Source organism: Sinocyclocheilus grahami, unplaced genomic scaffold (assembly GCF_001515645.1).
Source record: "Sinocyclocheilus grahami isolate Dianchi unplaced genomic scaffold, SAMN03320097.WGS_v1.1 scaffold522.1, whole genome shotgun sequence".
In the NCBI taxonomy this organism is placed as follows: Eukaryota; Metazoa; Chordata; class Actinopteri; order Cypriniformes; family Cyprinidae; genus Sinocyclocheilus; species Sinocyclocheilus grahami.
This window is the reverse complement of record NW_015505701.1, coordinates 450,856-466,366: the sequence shown is the minus strand read 5'-3', so window position 1 is coordinate 466,366 and position 15,511 is coordinate 450,856. Positions and strand designations below refer to the sequence as shown.

Sequence of the window (15,511 nt, the reverse complement as noted above, 5' to 3'; positions counted from 1 at the left end):
ATATATATATATATATATATATATATATATATATATTCAAGTCCATAAGTCTATTTGCACTGTGCTGTGACATTATTTTCATGAATTTTTTTCATGAATTTTCAAACGATTAATCACATCCAAAATAAAAGTTTTTGTTTAAATAATATATGTGTGTGTACTGTTTATATTTATTATGTATATATAAATACACACACATACACAAAATAGTTTTGGTTTTATACACAGTACACACAAATGTATAATATAAACAAACACTTTTATTTTGGATGTGATTAATCGTGATTAATCGTTTGACGACACTACTTATTATTATAATTATAATTATTGTTATTTTAGGGCTGAAATATAGCTTACAATCAGTTATGACACACAATGGTTTACAATATTCTGTGGTAATATTGTCTTTAAGAAAGTCAATAATATCAAAATAAAAACATACCAAAATATGCAAATCAAAAGTCAGATATCTAAAAATGATTTCAAACATTTCTTATCAAATTCTCCCACGGTCAAATTATTTACAGGTGCATCTCAGTTCACTCAAATTCTTGCATCGATTTTGCTTGACAATCCTCATAAGGCTGCGGTTTTCTCGGTTGGTTGTGCATCTTTTTCGTCCACACTTTTTCCTTCTACTCAACTTTCTGTTAACATGCTTGGATACAGCACTCTGAACAGCCAGCTTCTTTGGCAATGAATGTTTGTGGCTTACCCTCCTTGTGAAGGGTGTCAATGATTGTCTTCTGGACAACTGTCAGATCAGCAGTCTTCCCCATGATTGTGTAGCCTAGTGAACCAAACTGAGAGACGATTTTGAAGGCTCAGGAAACCTTTGCAGGTGTTTTGAGTTGATTAGCTGATTGGCATGTCACCATATTCTAATTTGTTGAGATGCAGTTGAGTGCATTGGTGGGTTTTTGTTAAATGAGCCAAAATCATCACAATTAAAAGAACCAAAGACTTAAACTACTTCAGTCTGTGTGCATTGAATTTATTTAATACACAAGTTTCACAATTTGAGTTGAATTACTGAAATAAATTAACTTTTCCACGACATTCTAATTTATTGAGATGCACCTGTATATACTTTCCACATTTATTTGACACATTTTGAACAATAAAACAATGCTCAAACAAAGTGGAACACAGAAATCATAAAAATCATGAAACATTTGCAAAAGAAAAACATGTACCAAAATTCCTTTTCTTTTAATGTCACCGACTCTCTTCTAAAACTAGCTTCTAATCTAAAACAGAGGTTATACCATGGTGTGTTATTGGTTAATGTGGGACCAATCAATCTGTATGTATAAGTAATTGCCGATAATAGTATTTTATAATTCTGGTGGCTGGGGGCTTGGTCCTGGATGCCAGGTCACTGGCTGAGAAGAGAACATGCTCTGACCCCCGGGGGGTGAAGTCGCCATCTGTGTAGCCCTCATTAAACTAATGAACCATGCTCCACAAACAAGAGAGCTAACAGAGAAACGCTAAGCAGAAGATAAGTGATGTTAGCTTCTTTTTCAGCTTGTGGTTTGTTCGCCCCTCGTGTGTAAACGTCAAACAGTTTGTACTTATATGTTCAATTTGTCAATGATTGCAGCGCTCTTTTTGGCTCCAGTTTGTTTTTGTACTACAACTAAATAGCATCAGTTACAAGATAACATTCGTATTCTGCCTGAAGTGGTTGTATTAAAGGCTAAATATGAGTGCATCATTACGTGGAGCAAGATACTCTTGTCCCCTTAGGGTCGGTGAGGTCCCTTTGATTTGGCTTTTGCCACCACGTCTGGCAATCCGAAGAGTCACACTCTGAGCTGCTACATGCATTTGATCTAGCAAGAGGACAGCCAATAAATTTCACAAGAGCTGGATATTGGACACTTGATGTGCTGAATAAGTAGAGCCTCATCTGAATGTAAATGTGCCTCTGAAATGCCATTTTATGTGACTGAGAGACCTGTGTAGGATTGATATAGAATTCCAGTACTGCCAGTAATACTGAGGAAAAGAAACGAAAAAAAAAAATGGTTAGGATAACATCAATGGGTGTAATAAACTAACCTCCTCCAACCTTGTGATTACATGGGTTCTTGCAGATTAGGATACATGGCAAAGTCATTCCATGTCGGCATGCTAGGCTAGCTTTCACAAAGTCACAGGTGAGTTTGTGGCAAAATGCTAGTTTGAGACAAACTTTCAATTCAACAACAAAAGTTAGTAGAAGTGTTTGCTTAAGTTGATAAGTTTAGTTGTTTTGCTACCCCAATCCTGCTCCTGGAGGGCCACTTTCCTGAGTTTAGCTTCAACACACCAGCCTGGAAGTCTAGCAATCCTCAAGACCTTGATTAGATGGTTCAGTAGAGTTTAAATGGAGTTGGAGCTAAACTCTGCAGGAAAGTGGACCTTCAGGAGCACAGGCTTAGACACAACTGTGCTATTCTAACTACACACCAATCTTCTGTTCCTAGAGATATACTTACCTGCTAATTTCAGCTCCAACCCTAATCAAACAAACCTGAACCTGCTGATTAAAATCTTCAGGAAAACTTGATAGTTACAAACAGGTGTGTTGGAGCACAGTTGGAGATGAACTCTACAGGAAAGTAGATATTTAAGAACAGGATTGGGCACCCCTGCTACACATGATTACGTTATGCAGCAATATAATGCAGCAATTATTAACATTTAGCTTTGTTCCAGTCTTGCTGTCCATGACCGCATAGGTCACAACCCACCAGTTGAGAACTACTTAAAACACACACTTGCATATTTGTTCTACTTTTGCCTGTTCAGTCTTACGACAAAGCAGTGAATCTTGTGCTTATATCTCAGTGGGGATATTTAGTGCTAAATGAAGCTATGTCAGGGGTGTCCAATCTTCCTCCTAGAGGGCTAGTTTCCTGCAGAGTTTAACCCAACAAACCTGCCTTAAAGTTTCTAGTGGTTTTTCTTAACATGTTACTATATACTTCCTTGCATTTTCTGGATGGCTTCTTACTGATCCAACAGAGTCTCTATGATATGTTGGTCTCTAGGTTTCCTCATTTCCCCCCTTCAGTTTAACTCAATGGGAATTATTCCACCTATATTATCGTCAACCACCTTCCTGTGTCTGATCCTGCAGACTTTAGCTCCTACCTCAATTAAACACAGCTGAACCAGCTAATCAAGCTCTACAGGCTCACTGGAAACTTCCAGGAAGGGGGTTTGGAGCAGGTTGATGCTAAACTCTGCAGGTATTGGCCCACCAGGAGCAGGACTGAACACCCCTGCTGTAGAGTTTCAGAATATTTTCAAACAACACTCAGATCTGTCAAGATTCCAAAATCTGCTTGACATAGAAATACCAAAATCTGCTATCAGCAGGCAGAGATATCAACAGTAACACAAACATGTCTCATAAAATGTCCTTAGAACCAATTGATCTGAGCTATAAAATCTACATTATTTTTTATACCTCAAATCCTTATTGCATGTCAGTTGGTGGCATCTTGGTGTCTTTTCATTTTAGGAGAAATGTCTGAAACAAAGTCTCCTGACATATGAAAGAACAACTTTTATAAATAATGAAATATCCCTCTGGCACTGTCCGAACCATTGCAACAACAAAATAATGTTTCTCATGAGATAGGATTACAACAAACAAGTTGTCCACTGTTTTTTTTCTTACTTTCGCAGTACATTCACTCCTAATAAAGACACTACTATTGTCCTTCAGAAACAAATTCATAGTTTTAAAATCAATATATATAATTTATGAAGGCATATATTGTGTGATGGTAGAGATGTAATATATAAAATGTTTTGGCTTTACCTCCCACCCCTGACATGTGAGCACTGACACACACATCCAATAGTTTATAAATTATCTAAAAGCTGCCATTTCTACTCTGTCTTTACACCAGCATCTGTTTGTATTACACATTTCACATATAAGCTCTCTTTGTTTTCCTCCGCTACCACCAGTATTTGTTTCCCATCCTCAGTTTCTCCTTCCTTGCATAAGAAGAGCTGTGTGTTTTCAGAGCTCAACTCCCTCCGGCAGAATTTCAATGGCCTGCTCCACTGCTACGTTTCCTGCTTAGGGATCAGTGCACAGCGCTGTTGCATCTACCCAACAACACACTTCAAAAGTAAAATCCCCTAGCGTTCGCATTCTCGCTGTGATGGCGTTGGTTGATCCTGGCCTACGTGCTGCAAAATCTGTAAAGATAAAACGAGACCATCGATTGGGTTCCCTTGTAAACAGCTGCACTGAAATGCCTTGTACTGTACAGTGTGTTATTATTTTTAGCTCATTATCGTGCCACAACAGAGCTTTAGAATATGAACATCAGCTGATAATGATATCTCCAGCATGGCTAGAGAGATCAGGAGATTTCTGCCCTTGTACACAGACACAATTAGTCAGTGTTGCTGACAAAACAGACGAGGCATAATCCAGGCTGTTGTTACGATACGCAAGATCATGAAATATGGGATAATTAGTGGGGCTTGCTAAGAAAAGCATCACTACTGCTCATATTCAGGGTTAGGAATGTGGACAAACAATGAACCATAATGATAGTGATGCCCGTTTGAGCAACTAGCATAGACTAGTTAATGTAAACATTACCAACAATATTTTGGCTGGTTCAGAACTTTCTGGTTCAGAAAGTTTTGGAGCAGCTGTCTCAGGCACTTATTTAGTTTTCACAGCTCCACAATTTCTTTGGAATTGGTGTGACTTCACCTCCCAATGACATGTTTCAAAAGGTAAGATCCTCAACACTTACAAGTGTATTTCTCGAATAAAACAAGTCATCTTTCTTTTTTTGGCAGCAGGAGAACCTCGCAAGCTGCTGCCGTACTAATTTTAAAACCTGACAGTGTTTCTCGACAATGACGGCTGACAGGAAACACATCCACAACACAAATCCTCTAGTATTCCTCTTTTTGGTTTCGCTTCAGATCTTTGTCTCAATGAACGGAAGTTGAAACCTTCATCCCTGTAATTTGTCAGAAAAAGAGATGACTCGGTTAAAGGCCAAATACAAGATCCACTTTGTAGGGAAATATGTCAGACGCCAAAAGGTAGAACCACAATGAGAAACTGGAGCGCTGTGACAGCTTCTTTCTCAGCTCACCTCATTTGAGGACGTCCCAGACTCCAGCGCTTGTGTTCCTTCAAGTCTCAGAGCTGTAATGAGCTCATTACACACTCTCTGAAAATGTCATGGACCCAGGCTATGAGCACAGTTTTTCCTTCTAGAATAGCATGTGGTTGAAGGCCCTTCGCTGTAGTGCATGTGAGGTGAAACGCCACTGTGAATTTCAAATGCTGTTCAACATTGTTTTACATTACGGTATGATCAATAAAAAGTCATTCTGTACCGTGTCTTTCAAAAGGCCAACTGTATGAAACAGCCATGTTCCATAAGATAAGGCCGTAATAAAGAGTAATGTCTACTCATGATGTGGAGGAGAGAGCGTTCAGTGCACAGGATGGACATTAGCCGAGCCTAGTGACAGAAAGATAGAGATGGCGGATAAAAAACAAAAGAGGAAAATGTCTGCAGAACAAAAGAAGGCTTAAGGCAATAAGGCAAGAAACAGGACCTGTGTAAATATCGGATCAGCTTTCCAGCGCTGGAGAGAACTCAAGGAACGGAAGGCCTGCGATTGGACGCCGAGGTTGCTTTGATTCTTCTCGATAGGTGAGTAACACCGTGTCTGCGCCGCAACAGCTAAAATCTGTCTAGTACACTGGACGTGACAAAGCGACAGTTGAAAATCATTTGAAATTTGTGTCAATATGTCATAAATAGAACGCAGCAGCAGTTTTCTGTCGGGGATTTGTTGTGTCGCGCCACATCCATTGTAGATCATAGATCAGTGGAGAGCGGTGACTTTTTTAAACGGGTATGCTAAGTGATAAGATCCACCCCCCGCCATCGGCTTTTAGGACACTCAAAAGGGATCACAGATGACAAATAAGAAACACCGTGGCAGTTGTCGATTTAAAAGTATGCACATTTCCTACCTTATTTGTAAATGAAATTCATCTCCAATCCTTCTTCTATCATTTCAGGTTTATCCATTGTTATTCGAATGCAAGAACAATATAACTGGTTTGCCAAGTAAAAACCGCCAAATAAGGTTTACACGTAGTTATGTTATGATACATAATCAGAGGGTGGGGAGATGGGGGGATTCCCCCGGTCTATATGTCTCTCTGCATCAGCTAAATTATGTTTTTTATTCACAGTGAATAGGAGTTAAAACTCCCACCCGGGTGACATAAAAGACCATGCAAAATACCCAAAAGTATTTAAAATATTGCAAAGTAACGTTACAACCTTGCAAACAATAATAAAACCAGAGAAGGACTTCATCTGTAAGCGACATGAGCATACGCAAAACAATATAATGTTTGTTATTATTAAAATTTTATATAGCCCACGTTTTTATAACGTTTTTATTTTTTTTTACCGTTTAGGCAATAATCTTGACAATAACGTATATCTTCAACATACGTTGTCTATGACCAAAAATGTAAGTTGCTCAGTGGACTTTTAAAATTAGCTTTGCTTGAGAAAATAAAAATATACAGTTAGTGTTTCTTTTCAGCAAATCACTGAGAACGCGCTATAATCCTGGTCATAGCAACAGAGCGGAGGCGAGAAAGCTGCGGAGAATCAGCTCGCTCGGAAGCAACCATAGCTGATGTACACTCTAAAAAATGCTGGGTTATTTCAACCCAACTTTGGGTTAAAAATGTAACCCAACAGTTGGGTTAGTCCATATTTGACCCAAACTTGGGTTGAAACAACCCAGCATTTTTTAGAGTGTAGATTTACAGAAAATGATTGCCGTTTGGCAAACAAAATCATTTTACGTACTTATTCCTAACTCTTTAAGCTTTAAGTTGAATTTCAAATGACAAGGGATCAACTTATAATCATGTTTATATTAATTATCCCATGAACTTATTCTCTCAAATTGTCTGGGTATGCGGAGCATTCGCAGCTTATATGGACGGAACGCCACTGCCATAGATATGTATATATATATCTATGGTGTAGACAGCATCACTGATTATAATAAGTTCTATAACAAACAAACAAATAAATACAAATTAAGTAATTAATTAAAACAAATGTTAACTGAAAGAAAATATAAAAAAATGAAAGCTGAAATAAAATATCACTTCATTTCCAGTAGTTGCAAAAGCAACATTTCTCGTTCTTATTTTTTTCATTCTCAACTAAATAAAAATGAATAAAACTACATTAAAAAATAAAAATAAACAATAAATAATAACTAAAAATAAAAATGTCAAAACACACAACAAAATGTATCAAACTGTTACTAATAAAAATAAAAATACAAAATACAAAAACATAAAAATTCCAAAACACACACACACACATATACATACTGTATATATATAATTATTATTTTGCTTTCTTCCTTGTTTAAATATTTTGTTGAAATTTATGTTTGCAGCAGTACTGCTTTCATTGGGTTTTACTGTAATCTCTTGATTCTGTACACACACCTTTCAGCTTAGCACACTTGAAATATTAACTCACCACCTTAAGGACCAATTAGAACCTCAAATTAGAGGTTTTGTTGAGAAACTCCGTCTCGGCCTCAGGGAATTAAATATACTGACGCAAAAACGCTGCAATTAACTGTGACATGGCAGTCTGATTAAAACTTCTAGAGACTGATGAGTAATTACAAAGTATTTTGGGAAATCTTTGAAGCAGTTGATCACTCCCCGCTGTCGGGAAAAGAGTTGCCCGCATTCTGGCATCAAACAACTTGGATAAAGGTTGTGGCTACAGGTCACACCCCACATTATGTCTCTATTTGTACCAATTAGAAATTTGTCCATCACTATACGCAGATGGAAACTGGCTTCTCCAGTAATTGAGGTGTAATTGCTATGTATTCACTCAGTAATGCATCCATTGATTCGAGTGTAATTAGGTTAATGCTTGATGGCGGGTCAAAAGTTAGAGGTAAAGTTGGTGAATTTGTGCCGGGAAGTATGGAAATTATCAGTCTTAGGAATAAGAATTGTTAAATTTCTGCTTAAGAAGCTCAGTATTTTTCCTTGCATCTTCAGGAAAAATAAGTATTTATGTCAGTGGGGTTAGAAAGATAAATGAATCATTAATTTATATTCTCTGAAAACAAGTCTTATTATCTTAATTTTGATTCTTAAGCAGAGATTCTCAAGTATTTTAAGAATTTCTAGATATATTGACTGGAAAATAACACCGAAAATGTTAACTTTGATACAATACAGCAACTCCCCAGAGCCATGTTATATCTGAATGGAGGCCATGGAGACCTTGAAAAAAGTCATATTACACTATATGAAAGACAAAGAGATGAAATGCAGCACATTTCAGCATTAGTATTTGATATAAGAGAATAAAGCTGTGATCTTTTTATTAGGCTAAGGGTGTAGAGAGACACAAAGGAGTTGCGGCTGACATCATCAGAACCAAGAACGATCAGAATTAATTTTGCTTCAGGCTGAGGACGGATGAACCTGCCCGACTTATGGTGTGTCTGCCAGGACATTGTTTAAAATTGAGGTTAGCTGTGCACACAATTGCATCTTGTTGGGATTGAAGTTCCACTACATCTCTCTATCAAAAAATAACTGAAGCATATGGAAGTTCATGCCTCATAAATAAATTAAATAAAATTATAAGTACCAAATTGGTCAGCTAACAATGCTTGTTTCTCCCAAACTAACAACATGTTAAAGAGCAGGCCATATGGTATTATAAAGTGTCCTAATATTGTGTTGGAGTGCTCTACAACAAGTTTAAATGCATCTAAGATCAGAAAACATTGTCATTTTCTCAGAATAGGCCTATACATTTAATATTAGAATCATTTTTCAATGATTTCGAAAACGATTCGTTTGAAGCAGTTCTGGGCTTAAGGTCGGTAAACTCCTCCCTTCCATAAGTCTACTTTGCTCTGATTGGTCAGCAGGCCAAGTCTGTTGTGATTGGTCTTTCCGTATACAATGCGTGTCGAAAATGAAACACCCAGAGGATTGCTTGCAAACAAAGATGCTATAAGCTTACAAAAATGGCATCGATATTGCATTATCAATTCGAGCCCGAGTCCGAGGATGATACCGATGCAGTCGCTTAACCGGAAGCTCCATTGCAAGCACAACTTGATCAGGACGTTTCTCAGTGATAAGTTTAAACTTTGTATGTGGTACTTTACGTGATGTCTTCACATCATCATCTTTTGGCAATGAAAACAAAACAAACTTGCTTTCACCACGCAGAATACAGTGTCTTCTCGACTTGATGTAAACACACTAACTAGCAGAAGTGTTTGTGGACAGGTCAGAGTGTTTGTATTTCATGGGCAGGAGGGGACAGATCGCTGTAGCGCCTCAGTTCAACAGACGTGGCAGCGCGAGGCGCACGTGAACTGATAATCTCCTCCACATTAATACCAGTTTCAGCACAAAATAAATGTGACAAACATCCGAAGGTAAGTTAAAAGAAAGAGTACAAGTTTACAATCCTTATCCTGTCTCATGTAATCGCTCAATCAGTGTTTCAGCCGCACAAAGACGTCAATATTACGGCTTGTAAACAATATGTCACGTAACGTCACATTTACCTCCGAAAGCATATTTGGTGACCATAAACTCGATAGTCAGCCAGAAAAATAAACTGTAGAGAGGAGCATTTTCCTAAATATATGCACCATATAACATTCATTATACTTTTTTTACCGTTCTTTAATGTTTTATTTATGTTTGAATAAATCTGTCCAAGTTTTTATGACAGCCACTATTTAAATGTGTATATTTAAAAAAACTAACTGAAGTCATTGTAACTTTATAAAAACTTAATTAAGTGCAGTTCATTAAGTTAAGCAGTTGTAGAGCACAAATCAGTCAATTTTAACCTTCAATATTATAGCAATGCAGTACCAACTGACTCTCGTGTATATTTTACAGCATTAGTTGAGATATTTTTTTCCTTGAGAAAATTTGGCATGTACTGTACCTGATATGTATCCAAAATAATCGATACTGAATCGAATCGGTAATCGAATCACAAGCTTGTGAATGAGAATCGAATCGAATTGTGAAATTTGTGTCAAAACCCAGCCCTAGTCAACAACATGTCGGCAAATCTATTATTATTTACATGTGTAAATAAGTGATAGAAATCAATATTTTCTATAATTTGAATTCAGTTATTTTTTTGTGTTTATTGTTCATGATAAAGTTATTTTGTTTTGCTTAGGCTACTACTATGTTGTTTCCGACTTGAATGTGTGATTTTGTAATATCAAACACCCGAGTTGGAGGTATGGGTTTTTCAGGTGTGCTTGAAGACATCATTAATATGTTGCTAACCCTTACAAAAATAACCATGGTTTTCCTACAAAAAAATAAAAAATAATAAAAAAATAAACATGGTTACTATAGTTAAACCAGGGTAACCACAAATTAACCATGGTTTTGCTACACTAACCCTAGTTTAACCATGGTATTTGTAGTAAAACTGGGGTTATACAAATGGTAATCAGTACGCCACAAAACATGGTTACTACACTTTTACTATAATAAATCCAAGTTTTTTTTGTTTGTTTTTTCCATAAGGGAAGCAAACGAAGTGTCAGAATGCTGTTAAGCTAACAACATTTCAGCACATTGTGGCTAAGCTAAGAACATATAAAATTAGTAATTTTATTTTCTCTTGCACCTTGTGACCAGTTTCTCTTATTTTTCAACTCCTTTCAACCACCTGGCTTCATTATGGTACCCATTTTCACAATCCAGTCTATTCCTGATGAATAAAATAAAGTCCTGCCCTACATTTTTCCTCATTGAACATCCTGTTTCACTAAGAAATACATCACATTACATTAGGTAAAATGGGTTGTGAATGCCATTTCACACACCTATTAATTAGAGGAGCAAAAGGAGCGGCACAAATAGGTCAATGATTCCGCCTTTATGCCCTTTTCCCACCACTGGCGACTGTTCCTCTTTCTTTTTGAACACGGAATACCACATATTATCCATCAACCAGCATGACACGTCAGCCATCGGTTAAATCAAAAGTGGCACAAGAGTCCAATCTTGTAACACAACACAAGATGTGACATTACAATTAGCTGCAGAGCAAACGAACAAGCACAAAACGCATCGTTCTCCTAATTCTGAATCACACAACATGTCAAGATGCATGCAAGAAAACGAGTGACAAGCAATTACAAAATTACACACAAAAAAAATAGTCTCAAAGAAAATTAAAGGCCCCTGACACAAATTTCAGGTTTTCATTAATGGACACAGTAGCGATATGAGTAAATAAACAGCCTGTCATGGCTAAATTGCTGCGTTGGCTGTCTGTTTAGACATGTGATTGTTGTAGTCTTTGTTGATAATAATATTTAAAATTGCATGTCTGCTAAGGCTGTTGTCAAGTGATTTTGCAATTTTTCCTGTGACAAAATTAGATATTTTGAAATGAATGGTATCCTAATAATAAACAGAAGAAACAGTTCATAAAAAAATGAAAAATCCGTCATCATTTACACAGCTTTACAAAGCCATGTGTTTTCCCAGTAATATATTTAGTAGAATATATATATATATATATATATATACTAATGCCAATGCCAAATTTTCCAGAAATTGTGAGATTTTTTTTTGATTCCGTAGCAGAAATGGCCTTCCATACCAATGTGCAGCATGAAAAAAAAAAGAATGAATGTATGAATAATTAATAGCATTAGCTATGACAGGTGTGTGGCTTTCCTTATCAAGTCCAATCAGTATAATCAAACACAGCTTGACTCAAATGAAGGTGTAGAACCATCTCCAGGATGATCAGAAGAAATGGACAGCCCCTGAGTTAAATATATGAGTGTCACAGCAAAGGGTCTGAATACTTAGGACCATGTGATATTTCAGTTTTTCTTTTTTAATAAATCTGCAAAAATGTCAACTATTCTGTGTTTTTCTGTCAATATGGGGTGCTGTGTGTACATTAATGAGGAAAAAAATTTACTTAAATGATTTTAGCAAATGGCTGCAATATAACAAAGAGTGAAAAATTTAAGGGGGTCTGAATACTTTCCGTACCCACTGTATATATATAATATATATAATAAAAAATAAATAAATAATTGCTTTCTCGCACGCATATGGAATTCCACCCCAGCGATATGCTAAAAGACAAGCAACCTGCAATGTCATGTAATGTCATGTAATGAAGTAAATGACATGTCTAGACATTATCCGTGTTGCAATCCATTTCAACCAGTTCTCCTAACACATCTTTTCCTGAGATGCTCTTAAGTCAGCATAGGGATTGAGGGTTTTTAGGAGTTGGGAAAACAATTCAGTGCCTCTTTTGAGTAGCATTTACACGCATGAATGCTTTGGGGACCAAAGCACTCAACGACTTTCACAAGTTTGCCATTCTGAAGTCTGCATACACTTTTATATAATATCATGCCACAGTAGGCAGAACAGGGCATCCGAATTTGATAGTGGAATCTGCCTAATACATTTTGATGTGCATCACAAAAACATGAAACATCACTTCTGAAAAATCCTCTCTTGGTGTAATTTCCATGAAGTGCAGCACACTTTCCACACTGCAAACCCAAATTTGTCTATCTCCTGGATAGACTGTTTCTCTGTGTGAAATTAAAGTGATCTATAAATCCTCATACATATATGCATGTGTTCCCTTTCAAGGGAACTTCGAACTGCGTCCTCTAGGGGGCGCTATGGGGAACGCCTCGTCGTGACCCGTGTCTGAAGCATACAATGAAAAAACACTAACAACACGTTGGCCGGCAACAGCCCATGACGTCACTACCGGTGCGACTATTAGTATAAATAGGCACCGGGAGAACATGTCATTCTCTTCTTCGTCTTCAATTACTGTTTTGTTTGAAGCGTGCATTTGAACGTGGTAAGAGCGATCTCTATCCTATTATTATGGCGAGCACTAGCAGAACGTTTAGAGGATGTGTGCATACGTGTCGTCGCTATTTGACACCTGATGGCACACACGATCTCTGTGTTCTTTGTTTGGGCGAGGAGCACATACGAGATGTCCTTGAGGGGGCAATTTGCTTGCATTGTGGCCGTTTTTCGATGAAAAAGCTCCGCTCTCGTTTGTCTCTTTTTTCGAGCAAAGAGGGGCAGCCATCTGCTTCCCGTGGTTCAGGACCCGCTGCTGCTGAGGCACGGAGGAGAATGAGCTCGTGGGGATCGCAGGTGGACCTGCCGTCTGATCCGGGGGCCAGTGCTCTGCTGGGTTCAGCCCAGGAGGAGCAGGAGATGTCTGAGGACGGTGAAGAGGCTGAGCCTTCCCAATCCTCCTGTCCTGCGTATGATGAGCTGTTGGAAGTTATGGATCGTGCCACGGCGAGGCTGGACTTGCCGTGGAAGCGGGCCAAGAAAGTGACGTCGCGAGGTCGCCTCGATGAGCGTTTTCTTTCTGGCCATAACCCTCCAGCTCAGGTGAGCCTTCCATTTCTTCCTGATTTGCATATTGAGATCGAGAAGGAATGAAAGAGGCTGTTTTCCTCATGCATCTATCGGTTCCAGCATACGAGTTATGCCAACATCAAGGCGATGCGTGAAAACGGCTATGAGAGGATGCCCCCTGTAGAAGAGACGCTGGCTAGCTATCTCTCTATGTCCTCCCTTAATACTCCCTCCTTGCCATCTAAGCCCCTTCAGGATACATCGCGCTTAAATGGCAGGGCATACGCAGCAGCAGGTCAGGCTGTGGCTTCGTTGCACACTATGGCGGTGCTCCAGGCGTATCAGGCTGATCTGCTGAAAGACCTGGATAAAGGCGAGGGCCTTTCTCCTGATGAGGCAGCTGAGCTGCGCTGCACCACGGATCTTGCTCTCCGTGCTACTAAGCAGGCCGCCTGTGCTATGGGCAGGTCTATGGCAGCAATGGTAGTAACGGAGAGACATCTGTGGGTGAACCTGACAGATATCGGGAAGAAAGAGAGGGGCTTTCTTCTCGATGCTCCGGTTTCGCCTTCCGAACTTTTCGGTTCCTCCATTGAGACGGTCGAGACGTTCAGGGAGGCGAAGGTGCGCTCAGCGGCCTTCAAATCCTTCATTCCACGAAGGTCCAGGTCTGAGCCCAAACAACATAGGGGTCCTGGTCCGTCTCGGTCTGAGGATCAGAGACGGGCACAGAAGGCTAGTGTAGCGGCTCTCACTCCTCCTCCTCCTCCTCCGCCTGCGGGTAGGGGTAGGAGGAATCGCGGGTCAAGGGGAGGTAGGCAAGACCTTAGGGATGTGATCCAGACAAGGCTCAGCGATTCCTTTGCTGGATTCAGAAACCAGGTGCTCGACTTGCAGTGTTACCTCACTCGTCGACATTATGACCAGCCGGTATGATAGCCCTGGTTCCGGCTTCATGCTTCCTGGATTATGCGGCCAGGTCAGAGGCTACTGCGGGAGCCTTCTTAATCATCAGGCCCCCGGCACGAAACTGCAAAAAATTCCTGGATGTCCAGGCTCCAGGATAGCCCCTCTTGCTGAGGCATCGAGCGGGAAGTATAGGTGGCATTTGCGAGAACCTTCTTGTGTATGCTGTCTCAGGCAGTGCTCCCCGCGCTTTAGAGGGTCATATTTGAGCTTGCCTCTCCCGTTTTGGCTCAGTACCTCCGAGTATCTGTGATCAGATGCTTGGAATGTTAATCCATGCTATGGTAAGTGCACACACTAAGCTCTGTGCACTTTCTGAAATCCAAATAGTGGTAAGTGTGCACGTTGAACACTTTGCTCACTTTCTAAAATCCACAGTAGTGGTAAGTGTACACGCTGAGCACTTTGCTCACTTTCTAAAATCCACATAAGTGGTAAGTGTGCACGCTAGACTTTGCGCACTTTCTGAAATCCTGTATGGTAAAGGTTACGCATTATAACTCTGTTCCCTTTGGTTAGACCTCGGTACCTTGGGCTCCACTCAACCAGTGTGTCTCTAATTGACACACTTGGAAGTATCGCTCCCCTCACCATTGAGGGTTACTATGAGCATGCTGCTTCCTATCGAGCACCCGGGTTCGCTCCGTGGGCTGCTCTTGTGGTAATATTAGCAGTGCTCCCCTTTTTACCAAAGGGTTGCCTATGAGCGCGCTATTCTTTCTGAATTTGGAGTTCTCCTCTCACGTGAGAGTTGAGTTCTCTGTTTTTTTCCCAGAGCACCTGGAACCAGCAGTATCAGGTGAGCATAGGCCCTTCACTCTGCCTCTCTGATGCGCTAGTTTTTTGGCTAGCTTGCAGTATGCGTACCCTCTGATTTCTAATGATCATGCTGTGCGAGCCCCCTCTCTCGTTGAGAGCTGGGTCTATGCTCCCTCAGCCAGGTAACTTACTGCTAGCAGTTCCAGCATTGGAACATGATGTAGGTCCGAGCCCCCCTCTCGATTGAGAACTGGGTGTGTTGCTCCCTCAGCTAAGTAA

At 39.5% G+C, this 15,511-nt stretch overlaps 1 protein-coding gene and 1 long non-coding RNA gene across 3 annotated transcripts in view; both read right to left on the bottom strand.

The window, feature by feature from the left end:
- The window catches only part of LOC107555009 (metabotropic glutamate receptor 7-like), a 256,667-nt gene that overhangs the window by 214,040 nt on the left and 27,116 nt on the right, over positions 1–15,511 (bottom strand). The gene's annotated exons all lie outside the window — the stretch shown is intronic.
- LOC107555010 (uncharacterized) overlaps positions 12,551–15,511 on the bottom strand; it is a 15,734-nt gene continuing 12,773 nt past the window's right edge. Inside the window, exon 3 of the long non-coding RNA XR_001605126.1 lies at positions 12,551–12,562. This is a non-coding gene — a long non-coding RNA (uncharacterized lncRNA). The remainder of the gene's footprint in view (positions 12,563–15,511) is intronic.